Raw genomic sequence first — 16,866 nt, 5'->3', positions numbered from 1 at the left:
CCCACACCCGCGCCGACACCCAAAAAGGCTTCGGTCACGCCTTCACCTTCGGGCCTAGGCAAGACAAAAGACACTGCTTCGAACACCCCACCTTCGGGCCCGGTGACGAAGCCAAGTAAGCCTTCCGGCGGCTCGGGCTCGAGCCAGCCTGCCAGCGGTGCCGAAAAACACCCTTCGGCACCGAAGAAAAGATCGGCCTCTACCTCGACACCGAGCTCCACACCAAAGCCCTCAGTGTCCAAACCCAGCCTCTCGGTGCTTCCAAAGCCGACGACTCGGATGTGGAGGACATCACCCCAGCGCAGAGGGTCGTGAGTAAAATACCCCCTCCCACACCCGCGCCGACACCCAAAAAGGCTTCGGTCACGCCTTCACCTTCGGGCCTAGGCAAGACAAAAGACACTGCTTCGAACACCCCACCTTCGGGCCCGGTGACGAAGCCAAGTAAGCCTTCCGGCGGCTCGGGCTCGAGCCAGCCTGCCAGCGGTGCCGAAAAACACCCTTCGGCACCGAAGAAAAGATCGGCCTCTACCTCGACACCGAGCTCCACACCAAAGCCCTCAGTGTCCAAACCCAGCCTCTCGGTGCCGACCAAACATCATAAGGCCCTCGGCACCGACACTCCCGCGCCGAAGCCTGTCGGCACCGAACAAAAAATCGGAGGTTCACAAAAAGCACGGCACAGACAAGCCTAAGAAGCCGTCGGCCCCGAAAACGTCAGCGCCGACCAAACAACCAGTGTCGCAAGAACTTTTTACACCGGATCCTTTGCAAAAGACACTTACCAAGGATCCAAAAACTGGACATTTGGCACGGTCTTCTAAAAAGAGACATTTGGACAAACCAGCTCCACCTCCACCTCCAAAGAGGAAGGACTGTGCTACTTCCCCTTTCAGAGTGCCTTCCCCACCTCCTCCACCCTCTCCACCCCTGCCTCATCGCTCTCCGACCCCGTCTCCAGACCATGATGATCAGAGGGACCCATACTACGACCCAGCTGATGTGCCACAAGACCCCACCCCTACAGGATCCCCAGACCCCTGGGATGATTATAATAATCCAGACATTCCAGATGTCCCACAAGATGACCTCTATCCATCCAGGCCATCTCCACCAGAAGTCTCACTAGGTTTTCACCACCTACTTCAGAGGGCGGCACATTATCACGGGGTAGAGCTACACACTGGCCCAGTAGAGGAAGATTTCCTCCTAGACACCTTTGATACTACACATAGGTCTACTGCTATACTACCTATGCTCAATGGGGTAATAAAACATGCGCCAGAGGTTTTTAAAGACCCAGTCAGGGCTAGGGTCCTAAACCCGCGCATAGAGAAAGTGTAAAGCTGCCCCCACAGATCCTGCCTACATCAAAGGGCCAGCGCCACTGGATTCCCTAGTGGTATCCACCGCAAGAAAGAGATCAAATTCCCAGGCGAAGCACCACCACCTGACAAAGAATCAAAGCTCCTGGACGCGTCAGGAAAACGCACTGCGTCACAGGCAGCCAATATATGGCGTATCGCCAACAATCAAGCGCTATTGGCCAGATACGACAGAGCGCATTTTGATGAGCTAGAAACGATCATGCACCATCTCCCAGAAAAATATAAAAATAGGGCCAATTAATTAATTCAAGAGGGTAAGACCATAACTAATACCTCTATACGCTGTGCCTTAGACGCAGCAGACACAGCCTCCAGGGCCATTAACACCAGTGTCCTACTCCGTCGACACGCTTGGCTGAGAGTTTCAGGCTTTAAACCTGAGGTACAAGCCTCCATATTAAACCATCCATTCGATCAGGAACATTTATTCGGTCCAAAGATAGATGAGGCCCTCCAGAAGATGAAAAAATACACCGATACGGCGAAATCTATGGGAGCCCTACAGTCACACCCTCCTAGGCGCTCCTTTCGCCGCTCTTCCTTTCGGGGCATGGGCAGAGGCTACTCCTCCGATAGCGCGTCCACGTCCTACAAATCCCCTCCTCAGTCCACCTTCACAAAAGGTTATCAAAGAGGCGGCTATAGAGGCAATAACAATAAAGGCAGAGGCAAAACAAATACCGCCCGCTCTGCCACACCGCCTACCCAATGACTTTCCCCTGCTCCCCCAGACCATCCCACTCCGGTCGGGGGCAGATGTAGGAAGGTGGATATCTGACTATGGTTACTCCCAACTTTTTGCCTAGTGTCTAGCTGGTTTTTCGACTTAGTTGGCCTGAGATCCTGCCATTCAGGGTCTCAGGCTGTCTGCTCTCTCTTTAAAATGGACTCCATGTACCCTAGGTACATAACCAATTGGTAAGGATCACCTTGTTGGACCCTGTACAGTGTACCCTAGGTACCCAGGGCATAGGTGTACCCTAGGCCTCCCAGGGGCTGCAGCATGTATTATGCCACCCCTGGTCTGGCCTTCCAATCAGACACAACTGGCTGATCACTCAGCTGGGGCAAGGTCGTGTAATCACCCCTTGCTTAGATATAGTATGCCTATATCTACCCTTATATATAGACACATGTGTACCTATCAGTCACTCCTATGGCAGGCCTTAACAATCCTGGAGGCAGAGTGCTTGGTAACATGTGAGATGGTGCTCTAGCATGAGCTGAGCCTGTCTGCAGCTTTCGGAACCATGTCCTTATAGCTGTTCTATGATATAGCCTACCATATACTCTTAAAGTGCCTTATAATCTTAAACGGTTATGGTAACTATGGTTTGGCTTTATCAAAACATGTCGTGTAAGGTGTCTAACACTTTGGAATAATACCCCCATACCATTTCTGGTGATGAGGATATTATCCCTCCCTTCTAGAGGGAGAGACATGTTAAAATCCTACTTTGCTGTTTAACTCTAACCAAAGCCTCAGCATCACAAAATGGATGCTGCTGCCACAGACACAAGCCTGACCTCCTGCTGCTGGGAGTGATCCCAGCCAGGGAGGCCTGGACAATAGGTTTCCTGCTTGGGGAGGTGCTAGCACCTCCCCAGACAGCCTTTAGTGTATTGGGGCAGGGTGGGCTGAAAGGAATGAGACATGCCTGGGGCACACAAGGTGTCCCATGCATAGTCCAGTTCAAACCGGTGCTGGGGCACACCAGCCCCAGCTCTGGCGCGAAACTGGACAAAGGGAAGTGGGTGTAACCACCCCTCCCAGGTCCCACCCATAAGGCGTGACCCTGCAGGTATCCCAGCCCCCCAGATTAGTATAAGAGTGGGAGTTGGGCCTCAAGACTTTAGATTATCCTGAATCTGCAAACTTGAACAGAAACTCTGGACCTTCGACATTCGACGAAAGAAGAAGACTGAAGAATCTCCCTTGTGGCCAAGGAGTGGCTACCCTGTGCAAACAGGCACCATCAAGAGACTACCCTTTGCTTTGCCCACGTTCTACGAGGAACCGACTGCAGAGCCCGACCAGAGCCTTGACTTCCAGACTTCTCCGACCCTGATCCACATCCACAGCAGAGCTGAGATCCGTGGAGGCGACGAGCGACGTGGGACCGGCTACCTGGGAAAAGTGGCTAGTAACTTCAAGCGCAGCTTCTGAGGCACCCTCGAAGTTGTGCACCGGGGATTGAGAAGCCCCAACCCCAAGCACCATCTGCACTGAAGATCAGCCCCCCACACTCCACGAGTCCTGCGTGGGGCCCTTCTGCATTTTCCTGCTTGCCGCGTCTGTCCGATTGCTTGCCCGCTGGCTAGTGGCCTTTGTGACGACGCACCCTGAAATCTTCTGCGCTGGTTTGGCTCCTCCAGACTGGCTCCCGCTTCTCTGCAAAGAAGAAGCACCCCAGACCTTCCTGGTCTGCACCAGAAGCAAGTCCTCCGTTCTTCGTGGGTTCCGCTTGCCAAGGCTTGGTGAGTCCTAGTCCAACTTCGACGCCGCCGACAGCAAGAGCCTTCGTGGGACAGCTCGCCTCCTGGTCCTGGTCGTCCTCGACGCTTCCTGGTCCTCCTGGCTGCAGCGACAAGCTTCACCTTCACCTGCAATCTTCACGACATCGCCTGGTTCCTTCCTGGTTCCACGTGGTCACTGGCTAGTGACCTTGACTCTGTCCCTTCTGCTTGCAGGTCTCCTCTCTTCTTGATCCCAGCCTTGGGATCCACCGGACACTCTTCACTGACTGCCTGTCAGCATCTTTCTTCAGGCATCCATAGGAGTCGATGACGAAAACCGACGCATCTTCACCCCATGCACCCGCAGCCTGTGGGCTAGGTAACTTGGGTACTCCGGTGCTCATCAGGATAGTGACTATCCTAGTGTCTAGTTTTCCAGTCTCGACTTCCTAGCTACTCCGGAAGTGTCCTAAATCTATCGTTTCCTAAACTGTACTATTGCTAGTGACTTTTACGCATTACGCGTGAGTGTTTCCACTCTGCACACGAATCCCGTGGGCCTCCCACTTCCTAACTAACGATAGTGTAGTGTAGCCCCAGCGATTCCCTAGGCCTAGGCCTATTCTATTTCCGTGACAGTGGTCCTTATACCACTTACTGGTTTGCGTGGCCCCTAGGGCCTAACTGTATTACTTACCTGTGTGACTTAATGTATGCTTAAATAAGACTGGGTTGTACTTACCTCTAATCTCATAAAGAGTGCTGAGGGGTTGACTAGAATAAATACACTTTATTTTATATATATATCTGTTGTGGTGTCCTTTCATTTGGTATTCAAGGGATTATATATGGTATCACAGCTGGCTTCACATGCCATTCAGAGTTTAGCCTAAGACTGCTCTTGTCCATGCTACCACTAGGATAGCTGGTCTATAAGGTTGACTTTACAACCAATCACCATAAGGGTATTTGGACTGATATAAGGTGTACACTAGAACTAGTGACATCATACATCAGGCCAACTTCTCACAGCAGACTACAAAATTTCCTTCACGTCTGGGAGTCCATCACATCAGACAAGTGGGTGACCCAAATTATTCGTTCAGGGTACTGCCTAGAACTTACATCTACCCCCCCAACATTCCACCCAGGCAACGCCCAATGTCACAAGAACATTCTACGTTACTAAAACAGGAGGTAATCTCCCTCCTACAAAAACATGCAATGGAACAGGTCCCCCACGATCAGCAAAACGTAGGGGTCTACTCCCTATATTTTCTGATACCAAAAAGAGACGAGACTCTACGACCTATCTTAGATCTCCGGCCTCTAAACACATACATACATTCGGACCATTTTCGCATTGTAACACTTCAGCAGGTACTTCCGCTCCTCTCCCAGAACGACTTTCTCACCACACTGGACTTGAAAGACGCATACTTCCACATTCCGGTACACCATGCCCACAGAAAGTACCTCAGATTCGTAGTGGACGGACAACACTACCAGTTCAAAGTGCTCCCATTCGGGGTTCTCAACAGCACCACGGGTATTCACCAAGTGCCTAGCGGTAGTGGCGGCACATCTCAGAAGACAGCACATTCACGTCTTCCCGTATCTGGACGACTGGATGATGAAAGCCGCGTCCTACAACCAATGTGTACACCACACCCCCACTACAATCCAACTACTTTATCAACTAGGCTTCACGGTGAACCACCAAAGGTCCCAGCTAACACCATCCCACATAAAGCAATACCTTGGTGCCACCATAGACACCTCAAAAGACATAGCCTACCCCAATCCGGCCAGGATTGCAGGCATTCAGGCTTTGCGTCAAAGATTCATACCTCAACACTCTCTTCCAGCAAGAGAGTTTATGCAACTGATAGGGATGATGGCCTCTTGCATTTTCATAGTGCCTCATGCAAGACTCCAGATGCGTCCACTCCAAGAGTGCCTAGCGCGCCAATGGAACCAGGCCCAGGGGCAACTGACAGATCTGGTGTTGGTAGACGGTCGCACCCATCGCTCTCTGCAGTGGTGGAACACCAAAAATCTTTCCAGAGGTCGACCGTTCCTGGACCCGGTTCCACAAATAATCCTGACAACAGACGCATCGCTCTCCGGCTGGGGAGCTCATCTACTACACCTCCCAGTGCAGGGCACATGGACGCGCAACAAAAGTTACTCCACATCAATCACCTGGAGTTACTGGCAATCTTTCTAGCCCTAAAATCCTTACACACACAGATTTTAGGCAAGGCAGTCCTTATACGCACAGATAACATGACCGCCATGTACTACATCCAAAAACAAGGCGGCACACACTCTCCACAGCTCTCTCAACTAGCACAGAGCATATGGAGATGGTCAATTCCGCACAAAATCTTTCTCCTAGCCCAGCATGTCCCAGGAGTCCAAAACACCATGGCAGATCTGCTCAGCAGACAAGACGCAGCAGATCCACGAGTAGGAAATTCACCCGCAGGTTCTTCACCCGTTCTTTCAGATGTGGGGGCATCCACAGATAGACCTATTCGCCACCCACGAAAACAAAAAATGCCCAAGCTTCGCCGCCAGATACCCACACCCATTGTCCAAAGGCAATGCGATATGGATGAACTGGTCAGGCAAATTTGCATACGCCTTTCCACCTCTCCCACTAATTCCATTAGTGGTGCGAAAGCTACAACAGCACTCCCTCACACTCATTCTAGTAGCACAAACATGGGCCAGACAACCATGGTACACCACGCTGCTGGAACTCTCAGTAGTGCCACACCAAAAATTACACCTCTGACCATGCCTCCTAACCCAGAACCATGGAGAGATCAGACACCCGGACCCAGCTCAGCTCAACCTTGCGATCTGGCTCCTGAAATCCTAGAATTCGGATACCTTAACCTTCCCCCCGATTGTATAAATGTTATCAGAGAAGCTAGACGTCTTACCACTAGAGCCTGCTACGCTGCCAAGTGGAAAAGATTTGTTGTTTAATGCCATAACAACACAATCAACCCTCTAGGCGCATTCATACAGCACATCATATGCTACTTACTACACCTACAAAGATGTAACCTAGCATATACATCCATTCGGCTACACCTCGCAGCAATTGCCGCTTACTTACAAAACAGACGGCACCTATCACTTTTCAGAGTGCCTGCCATTAAAGCCTTCATGGAAGGCCTAAAACGAATAATTCCCCCCAGAGTGCCACCCTCACCTGTGTGGAACTTAAATATAGTGCTCACAAGGCTAATGGGACCGCCTTTTGAATCCTTGCATAAATGCGAACTGCAATTCCTCACATGGAAAACAGCTTTCCTTGTAGCCATCACCTCCCTTAGAAGGGTCAGTGAAATACAAGCACTTACTATACAAGAACCTTTTCTCCAAATGCACCCGAACAAGGTTCTCCTACGTACCAACCCAAAATTCCTACCCAAAGTCATCTCACCCTTTCATCTAAACCAATCGGTAGAATTACTGTTTTTTTTCTCGCAACCTCAAACTGTTGCAGAAAGGGCTCTACACACACTGGATGTTAAAAGGGCCTTGCTTTACTATATCCAGAGAACACAACCTTTCAGGAAGACAAAGCAACTGTTTGTCTCTTTCTCTCCACCTCGTAAAGGCAACCCCATCTCTAAATCAGGGATAGCTAGGTGGATTGTAAAATGCATACAGATTTGCTACCACAAAGCAAAACGCACGCTATCTGTTCCCCCTAAAGCCCACTCTACAAGAAAGATAGGGGCTTCTATGGCTTTTCTAGGGAACATCCCATTAGATGATATCTGCAAGGCAGCTACATGGCCAACACCGCACACTTTCACTAAACATTACTGTGTAGATGTGCAAACCAAGCAACAAGCTAGTGATGGCCAGGCTGTACTAAAAACACTATTTGAAACCACTGCAACAGATACCGGTGGTCGCCGCTAAGGTTGGGAACTGCTATATAGTCTATGCAAAAGTGTGTAATCTGCAGCTCATATGCCTCGAACGGAATATGCTACTTACCAGTATGCATCTGTTCTTGGCATGTAGAGCTGCAGATCTACACACGCCCACCCGCCTCCCCGGCTACCTGTATCTGTTCCAGTCGATCTTATTTAGATACAACACACATGGGTTTCTTCACTATTATTACTATGCTACATCTTTCCCTGTTGGCGAAAAACAATCTGAGGATGGAGCCGAAGCCCATGCGCAATACCAACCAAGTGAGGAGTCACTGACCTCGTGACTCCAAAGACTTTCCAAGAGGAAAAACAAACTGCAAACATCCGGGCCCAACACTAGATGGCGATCTATGCAAAAGTGTGTAGATCTGCAGCTCTACATGCCAAGAACAGATGCATACTGGTAAGTAGCATATTCCTTACCCAGTATGCATCTGTTCTTGGCATATAGAGCTGTAGAGTCACATGCGCCCACCCGCCTCCCTGGATACCTATACCTGTTGCAATAGCGTCTTACTTAGATACATGCATACATGGGCATCTCCTTTTACTAGTCTTGCTAACTCCATTATCACCCTCTGCGGGAAAACAATCTAACAATGGAGTCGATGCCCATGCGCACTATCACTGAAAGGTGGAGTCACCTACCTTGTGACTATAATGACTTCTTGGAAGATAAACAAAGTGCAAACATCCGGACCCAACACTAGATGGCGATCTATGTACAGCATTTGACTCAACAGCTCTATATGCAAAGAACAGATGCATACCGGGTAAGTAGCATTTTCGTTCCATTCCACCGACCTATAAGGTGCTCTGTTTCATCTGGTGCTCATAGACAACCCTTGGGACAACTATGATGTTGATCACTTGGGAAATCCAGGCTGGATCATCATCTGGTAAGGGCACCACTCCCCAGACACTGCCGCCTCCTAACATGGGGTGATTAAAAAGGGCTGCCACCTTTCACAAGAATATTTTATGCACCTACAATGTATGATGGCCTAATGCATCACCATATTAATTTATTTATTTAGAGAGCTTGTATAGCACAACAGCTACCCAACACTGGGTTTCCCGGCGCTTATAGTTAGCTTATAGTAGCCCTGGCCTGGCTTTACATGAGCCCGCTACACTGTGCCTTTTAGCCCAGTGGTCAAAGACAGTGGGTCAAATGGACGAGTTAGTGTTGGTAATTGCCAGTACATATTATACAGTGGTTTGATAGCACCAATTTGTAGCAGGGCAGTACTTTGCTAGACCCCTTTCCACAAGTCACCATTACTACGGACATCTCTCAAGCTGCTGGGGGGCATAGCGTGACCATGCCACAGTCCAGGGAGTATGGGCTACTCATTACAAAGGGCACCACATCATCAATCTGAAGCTCCTAGCCATACTCCTCACCCTCAAAGCCTTCCTTCTGCTGATTCAGAGCAAAGAAGTGCTCATCAGGACAGACAACATTATCGCTATATATTTCCCACCGCCTCCCCGGCTACCTGTATCTGTTCCAGTCTATCTTATTTAGATACAACACACATGGGTTTCTTGACTGTTATTACTACGCTCCATCTATCCCTGTTGGCGAAAAACAATCTGAGGATGGAGCCGAAGCCCATGCGCAATACGAACCAAGGGAGGAGTCACCGACCTCATGACTTCCAAAGACTTTCCAAGAGGAAAAACAAACTGCAAACATCCAGGCCCAACACCAGATGGCGATCTTTGCAAAAGTGTGTAGATCTGCAGCTCTACATGCCAAGAACAGATGCATGCTGGTAAGTAGCATATTCCTTTAAGGCCTTCCATGAAGGCTTTAGTAACTGGCTCTTTGAATAAAGACAGGTGTTGTCTCTTTTGCACTTAGGCAGCTATTGGAGCAAGGTGAAATCGTATGTATGTGAAACCGAGCACAGAGAGCTTTAATTGAGCAGTTAACAAAAAATATTTTGTATAGTGGCATTGAATGGATTATTTTATTGAGCTTGACCATCAAGAGCTAATCTTTTCCATTTAGCTGTGTAGCATGCCCTTGTGGTAAATCGGCGTGCTTCTTTGAGAATGGTCAAATATTCTCGTGGGAGATTGAGGTAGCCAAATTCTATGACCTCAGGAGCCATATCGCTTGTTGAGTACCTTGGGATCTGGGTGCATGATTTCGCGTGAGGATGTCTAACCTGAGGGGGAGGTTCTGGTGGGGAACTACTGCGAGATCTAGTAGAGTTGTGTACCAGGACTGTTAGGCCCATGAGGGAGCTACTAGTATGAGTGTGAAAGATGTTTGCCTGAGATTCCGAACCAGAAACGGAAGGAGAGGGAGAGGCGGAAAAGTGTAGGCAAATAGCCCCGTCCAATTCATCCATAGACCATTGTCCTTAAATAGTGGGCGTGAGACCCTAGAGGCAAAGTGTGGGAATTTTGCATTGTTTACGGTTGCAAACAGAACTATTTGTGGAAATCCCCATGTTCGAGGCATATGAGCTGCAGATTGTACACTTAGCATAGATCGCCATCTGGTGTGGGGCCCGGATGTTTGCAGTTTGTTTTTCTTCTTGGACAGTCTTTGGAAGTCACGAGTTTGGTGACTCCTCCTTCGGTCCGTACTGCGCATGGGCTTCGGCTCCATCCTCAGATTGTTTTTTTCCGCCATCGGGCTCGGATGTGATACTTCGTGCTCCGGCTTCGAACTTCTACGGTTCCAGCCTCGACGGAAAATCCTCGTTTCTTCGAGTTTCTTCATCATCATCTTCATCTCTCGAAGCGGCACTTTCTCCATCCCGTACATCGGCACCGGCCTTCGGGCCCTCCTCGACTCCGGTCCCGGCCGATGGAAAGGACTCCGTTCAAAAAGTGCCCAAAATGTGGGTCTAAATTTCCCCACACCGACCTCCATCAGGTGTGTAACCTTTGCCTCTCTCCTGAACACGAGGCTAGAGACTGCCCCGCCTGCAAGTCTTTTCGATCGAAGAAGACCATCCGAGATCGAAGAGCTCGACGCACCATGGCGTACTCATCCTCTGCAGCTCCACCGGACATCTTCGGAGACGGCGCCGAAGCTTCGGGGCAAACACACACCGAGCAGGATGAAGACGTCGTCAGCGCTTCCGAGGCCGACGACTCCGACGTGGAGGACGTTACACCGGCGCAGCGGGCCGTGAGTACTATGCCCCCTCCCACCCCCGCGCCAAAAACCAAAGAGACTCAGGTTACTCCCTCGCCTGCCGGCCTGGGCAAAACCAAAGCTTCTATCACCCCACCTACGGGCCCGGTGTCGAAGCCTCCAAAGTCTCACGGCAGCTCGGGATCGAGCCAGCCGACGCCCGGTGCCGAAAAACAGCATCCGGCACCGAAGAAAGCAATATCCAGCTCGACTCCGAAGCCACCGGTGCCGAAGCCTGGACACTCGGTGCCGACCAAACACAAACATAAATCTGTCGGCACCGACGCCCCGGCGCCGAAACCTCATTCAACGCCGAAACACCCGGAGACCTCAAAAAAGCATGGCGCACACAAACCATCGAAACCCTCGGTTCCGAAATCACCGGTGCCGACAGACGATTCAACACCATTGGCTCTGTTTACACCAGACCCTTTACAAAAGACTCTGTCCAAAGATCCAAAGACTGGGCTTTTGACTTTAATTACCAAGAAAAGACGCCTTGATACTCCGGCTCCTCCTCCTCCACCCAAAAGGAAGGACTCTGCTACTTCTCCCCTAAGAGTGCCCTCCCCACTACCGCCTCCCCTACCTCCTCCACCTCCTCCACCCCCTCCCCCTCCCAGGTCTCCGCCACCTCTACCTCACTACGATCCGGCCCCATCCCCAGATCCGGATGACGGGGACCCGGACAATTACCCGGCGGACGCCCCAATGGATCCCACTCCACCAGGGACCCCAGACCCATGGGAGGATTGCAATAACCCTGATATACCAGATATACCTCAGGACGACCTATACCCATCCAGGCCGTCTCCTCCAGAGGACTCCTTAGGGTTTCATCATTTAGTGCAGAGAGCAGCACACTACCATGGGGTGGACATGCACAGTGAACCAGTGGAAGAAGACTTCCTACTGGATACATTTGACATACAAGACAAATCCACTTCTATTTTACCCATGCTTAAGGGTGTCACCAAGCACGCTACAGAGGTGTTCAAAGACCCTGTCAGGGCCAGAGTTCTGAACCCTAGAATAGAGAAGAAGTACAAGGCGGCACCCACAGACCCTGCATACATTAAGGGCCCTGCTCCCCTAGATTCCCTAGTTGTCTCCACAGCTAGAAAGCGGGCTAACTCCCAATCCTCAGGAGAAGCCCCACCGCCAGACAAGGAATCTAAACTTCTGGACACGTCTGGTAAACGCACCGCCTCCCAAGCTGCAAACATGTGGCGCATTGCAAACACAGAAGCACTGCTTGCGCGATATGACAGAGCACACTATGACGAACTAGAGGCTCTTATGCAGCACCTTCCAGAAAAACACAAGCGCAAGGCTCATGACCTGATACAGGAGGGTAAACTAATTACAAACACCTCCATTACGTGTGCCCTCGATGCAGCCGACACTGCTTCTAGAGCCATAAATACCAGTGTCCTGCTTCGTCGCCATGCCTGGCTCAGGATCTCAGGGTTGAAGCCTGAAGTCCAGGCGTCCATACTCAATCACCCCTTTGACCAGCAAACTCTCTTTGGGCCAAAGGTAGACGAAGCGTTGGAAAAGATGAAAAAGGACACAGACACAGCAAAGTCTATGGGGGCACTCCAAACACAAGCCTCTAAACGTTCCTTTCGACGCTCGTCCTTTCGTGGCACAGGCAGAGGCTCCTCCACCGATAACGCCTCTACCTCCTACAAGTCCCCTCCTCAAAATACCTTTTCAAAGGGCAATCAAAGGGGTGGTTACAGAGGCAACAACAATAAGTGCAGGGGCAAAACCAACAACACCCGTTCTGCCACCCCACCCGCACAATGACTCCCCTCCGCTCCCCCCAGACCATCCCACTCCGGTCGGGGGCAGACTACAAGACTTTATCCACACATGGGAGTCCATAACATCGGACAAATGGGTGACCCAAATCATTCGGTCAGGGTACTGTCTCGAGCTAACATCTACCCCACCCAATATCCCACCAAGGCACCGTCCAATGTCTCAAGAACATTCCACACTGCTCAAGCAAGAGGTACTCTCACTCCTCCAAAAACACGCTATAGAGCAGGTCCCCGTCAATCAACAAAATCTAGGGGTCTACTCCCTATATTTCTTAATACCAAAGAAAGACGGGACCCTCAGACCCATTCTCGACCTCCGGCCTCTAAATGCCTACATACATTCAGACCATTTTCACATGGTCACCCTACAACAAGTCCTCCCACTCCTCTGCCAGGGAGACTTTCTCACAACCTTGGATCTGAAAGACGCATACTTTCACATTCCAATACACCCCTCTCACAGGAAATACCTCAGGTTCGTGGTGGACGGGCAACATTACCAATTCACGGTTCTCCCCTTCGGGGTCACCACTGCACCACGGGTGTTTACCAAATGCCTAGCAGTAGTAGCAGCACACCTCAGACGTCAACATATTCACGTCTTCCCTTACTTAGACGACTGGCTGATAAAAGCCGCGTCCTACAACCAATGTGTGCAACATACAAACAGCACCATCCAACTGCTCCACCAGCTAGGCTTCACGGTGAACTACCAAAAGTCCCACCTCATACCATCTCACACAAAGCAATATCTCGGGGCCACTATAGACACCTCCAAGGGTATTGCCTATCCAAACTCAGCCAGAATCACAAGCATTCAAGCCTTACGCAAAACATTCCTTCCTCAACACTCTTCCAGCAAGAGTGTTTATGAAGCTCATAGGAATGATGGCGTCTTGCATCTTCATAGTGCCCCATGCAAGACTCCACATGCGTCCACTTCAAGAGTGCCTAGCACAACAGTGGAACCAGGCCCAGGATCAGCTGACGGATCTGGTGTTGGTGGACGGCCGCACACATCACTCTCTGCAGTGGTGGAACACCACAAACCTTTCCAAAGGGCGGCCGTTCCTGGACCCGGTTCCTCAGGTGATTCTAACAGCGGACGCATCGCTCTCTGGCTGGGGAGCGCACCTCCTACACCTCACCATGCAAGGTCTATGGACGCCACAGCAAAAATCGCTCCACATCAACCATCTGGAGCTCTTGGCGATCTTTCTAGCCCTAAAATCTTTCCAAAAACAGATTTCGGGCAAAGCAGTCCTCATTCGCACAGACAACATGACTGCGATGTATTATATACAAAAACAGGGGGGGACACACTCTCCCCAGCTCTCCCGCTTAGCCCAGAGCATATGGAGATGGGCAATTCCCCAAAACATCTTTCTCCTGGCACAGCACGTTCCAGGCGTACAAAACACCATGGCAGATCTGCTCAGCAGACAAACGCAACAATTACACGAATGGGAACTGCATCCACAAGTTCTTCACCCATTCTTCCAACAGTGGGGGCATCCTCAGATAGACCTCTTCGCCACCCACGAAAACAAAAAATGCCCAAGCTTCGCCGCCAGATACCCACACCCATTGTCCAAGGGCAATGCGATATGGATGAACTGGTCAGGCAGATTTGCATACGCCTTTCCACCTCTCCCACTAATTCCATTAGTGGTCAGGAAGCTACAACAGCACTCCCTCACACTCATTCTGGTAGCTCCCACGTGGGCCAGGCAGCCGTGGTACACCACGCTACTACAACTATCAGTGGTACCACATCAAAAACTGCACCTATCCCCATGCCTCCTAACCCAGAACCATGGAGAAATCAGGCACCCGGACCCAGCTCAGCTCAACCTGGCGATCTGGCTCCTGAAATCTTAGAATTCGGATACCTTAACCTTCCCCCTGATTGCATGAACATCATCATGGAAGCCAGACGTCCTACCACTAGAGCATGCTATGCTGCAAAGTGGAAAAGATTTGTAATTTACTGCCGTAATAATACAATCAACCCTCTAGATGCATCCATACAGCACATCATATGCTATCTGCTCCATCTTCACAGGTGTAACCTGGCATATTCATCCATACGCCTACACCTAGCAGCGATCGCTGCTTATCTACAAAACAGACAGCATTTATCACTCTTCAGAGTGCCCGCTATTAAAGCCTTCATGGAAGGCCTTAAACGAGTAATTCCTCCCAGGGCACCACCTTCCCCTGTATGGAATCTAAATTTAGTTCTTACACGACTAATGGGTCCGCCCTTCGAACCAATGCACAAATGTGAGCTACAGTTTCTCACCTGGAAAACAGCTTTCCTTGTAGCTATCACTTCCCTTAGAAGGGTTGGTGAAATACAAGCGTTCACCATACAGGAACCCTACATACAAATGCATCACAGCAAGGTCATACTTCGCACAAATCCGAAGTTTCTGCCCAAAGTCATTTCCCCCTTCCATCTCAATCAATCAGTGGAATTACCTGTCTTCTTTTCGCAACCCCAATCTGTTGCGGAAAGGGCCTTACACACACTTGATGTGAAAAGGGCGTTGCTATACTACATACAAAGAACGCAACCCTTCAGGAAGACTAAACAATTGTTTGTTTCCTTCTCTCCACCACATAAAGGCAACCCCATTTCGAAATCAGGGATAGCTAGGTGGATTGTAAAATGCATACAAATTTGCTATCAAAAGGCAAAGAGAACATTATCTGTTCCTCCTAAAGCCCACTCTACAAGAAAGTTAGGGGCTTCTATGGCTTTTCTAGGGAATATACCCTTAGATGACATCTGCAAAGCAGCCACATGGTCTACACCGCACACCTTCACAAAACACTACTGTGTAGATGTGCATTCCAAGCAGCAAGCTAGGGTGGGCCAGGCTGTACTAAAGACACTTTTTCAAACAGCTGCAACGGATACCGGTGGTCGCCGCTAAGGTTGGGTACTGCTATATAATCTATGCTAAGTGTACAATCTGCAGCTCATATGCCTCGAACGGAATATGCTACTTACCAGTATGCATCTGTTCTTGGCATGTAGAGCTGCAGAGTTGTACACGCCCACCCGCCTCCCCGGCTACCTGTATCCGTTCCAGTACATCTTATTTAGATACAACACATGGGTTTCTCACTGTTATTACTACGCTCCATCATTTCCCTGTTGGCGAAAAACAATCTGAGGATGGAGCCGAAGCCCATGCGCAGTACGGACCGAAGGAGGAGTCACCAAACTCGTGACTTCCAAAGACTGTCCAAGAAGAAAAACAAACTGCAAACATCCAGGCCCAACACCAGATGGCGATCTATGCTAAGTGTACAACTCTGCAGCTCTACATGCCAAGAACAGATGCATACTGGTAAGTAGCATATTCCTTATAGAAGTAAGGGATGCGGACTTAGAGGTGGAGTTTCCATTTGTGGACTGTACAAAAGTGCTTCTTTGTGCATGCATGGCGGCGGAGGGGGCGGTAGAGAGCCAGGCCACAAGATGGCCTTCACTCTGTGAGGCTCTGCGGGCTGGAGTGCTAATCCGGTATTTACTCGCTGCTGCAGGCGGCATCTGTGGCTGCCAGCTGAGTTGGGGTACTCCCCTTCAGATAAAGAACCTGGGTGTCCCCAATTGAGAAGCGCAGATGCTGTAGAAGAGGCATTAAGGGTTCGACCATGAGATCACTGCCTAGTTCTGTGGTGTGGGCTGCATTGCGGACCACACGGTGAGGCAAAGAAGAGGCTGCTCTTGCAGAGGCGGCGCGGCGGCACCTGTGAGCTGCGTATACCTGTGGCTGGTGGCGTTGTCCCCCCCTCCTGATTTAGAAGTAGTGTTGATGCAGAGCGATGGGCTGATACAGGCCCTGCGGATTGCCTTGCGGACCGAGGACAGCTGCTTAGATGCATGGTGAGGGCGTAGAGGCTTACCTGAATGGCTGACATTGGAGGACTGATGCAGCCCCCCGCCAGGCATTGTTGGAGTGAACAGGTTGTGTCTATGACCCTCTCAGAAGTCCCTTACCGGAGACACAGGGTTTGAGGCACCTTTGGAGTTGCTGGCGCCA

At 50.4% G+C, this 16,866-nt stretch overlaps 1 protein-coding gene across 2 annotated transcripts in view; it reads left to right on the top strand.

Annotated features, from left to right (window-relative positions):
* DAZL (deleted in azoospermia like) overlaps positions 1-16,866 on the top strand; it is an 812,806-nt gene that overhangs the window by 222,846 nt on the left and 573,094 nt on the right. The gene's annotated exons all lie outside the window — the stretch shown is intronic.

Source organism: Triturus cristatus, chromosome 10, assembly GCF_964204655.1.
Source record: "Triturus cristatus chromosome 10, aTriCri1.1, whole genome shotgun sequence".
Lineage (NCBI taxonomy): Eukaryota > Metazoa > Chordata > Amphibia > Caudata > Salamandridae > Triturus > Triturus cristatus.
This window is presented reverse-complemented; position numbering and strand designations above follow the sequence as displayed.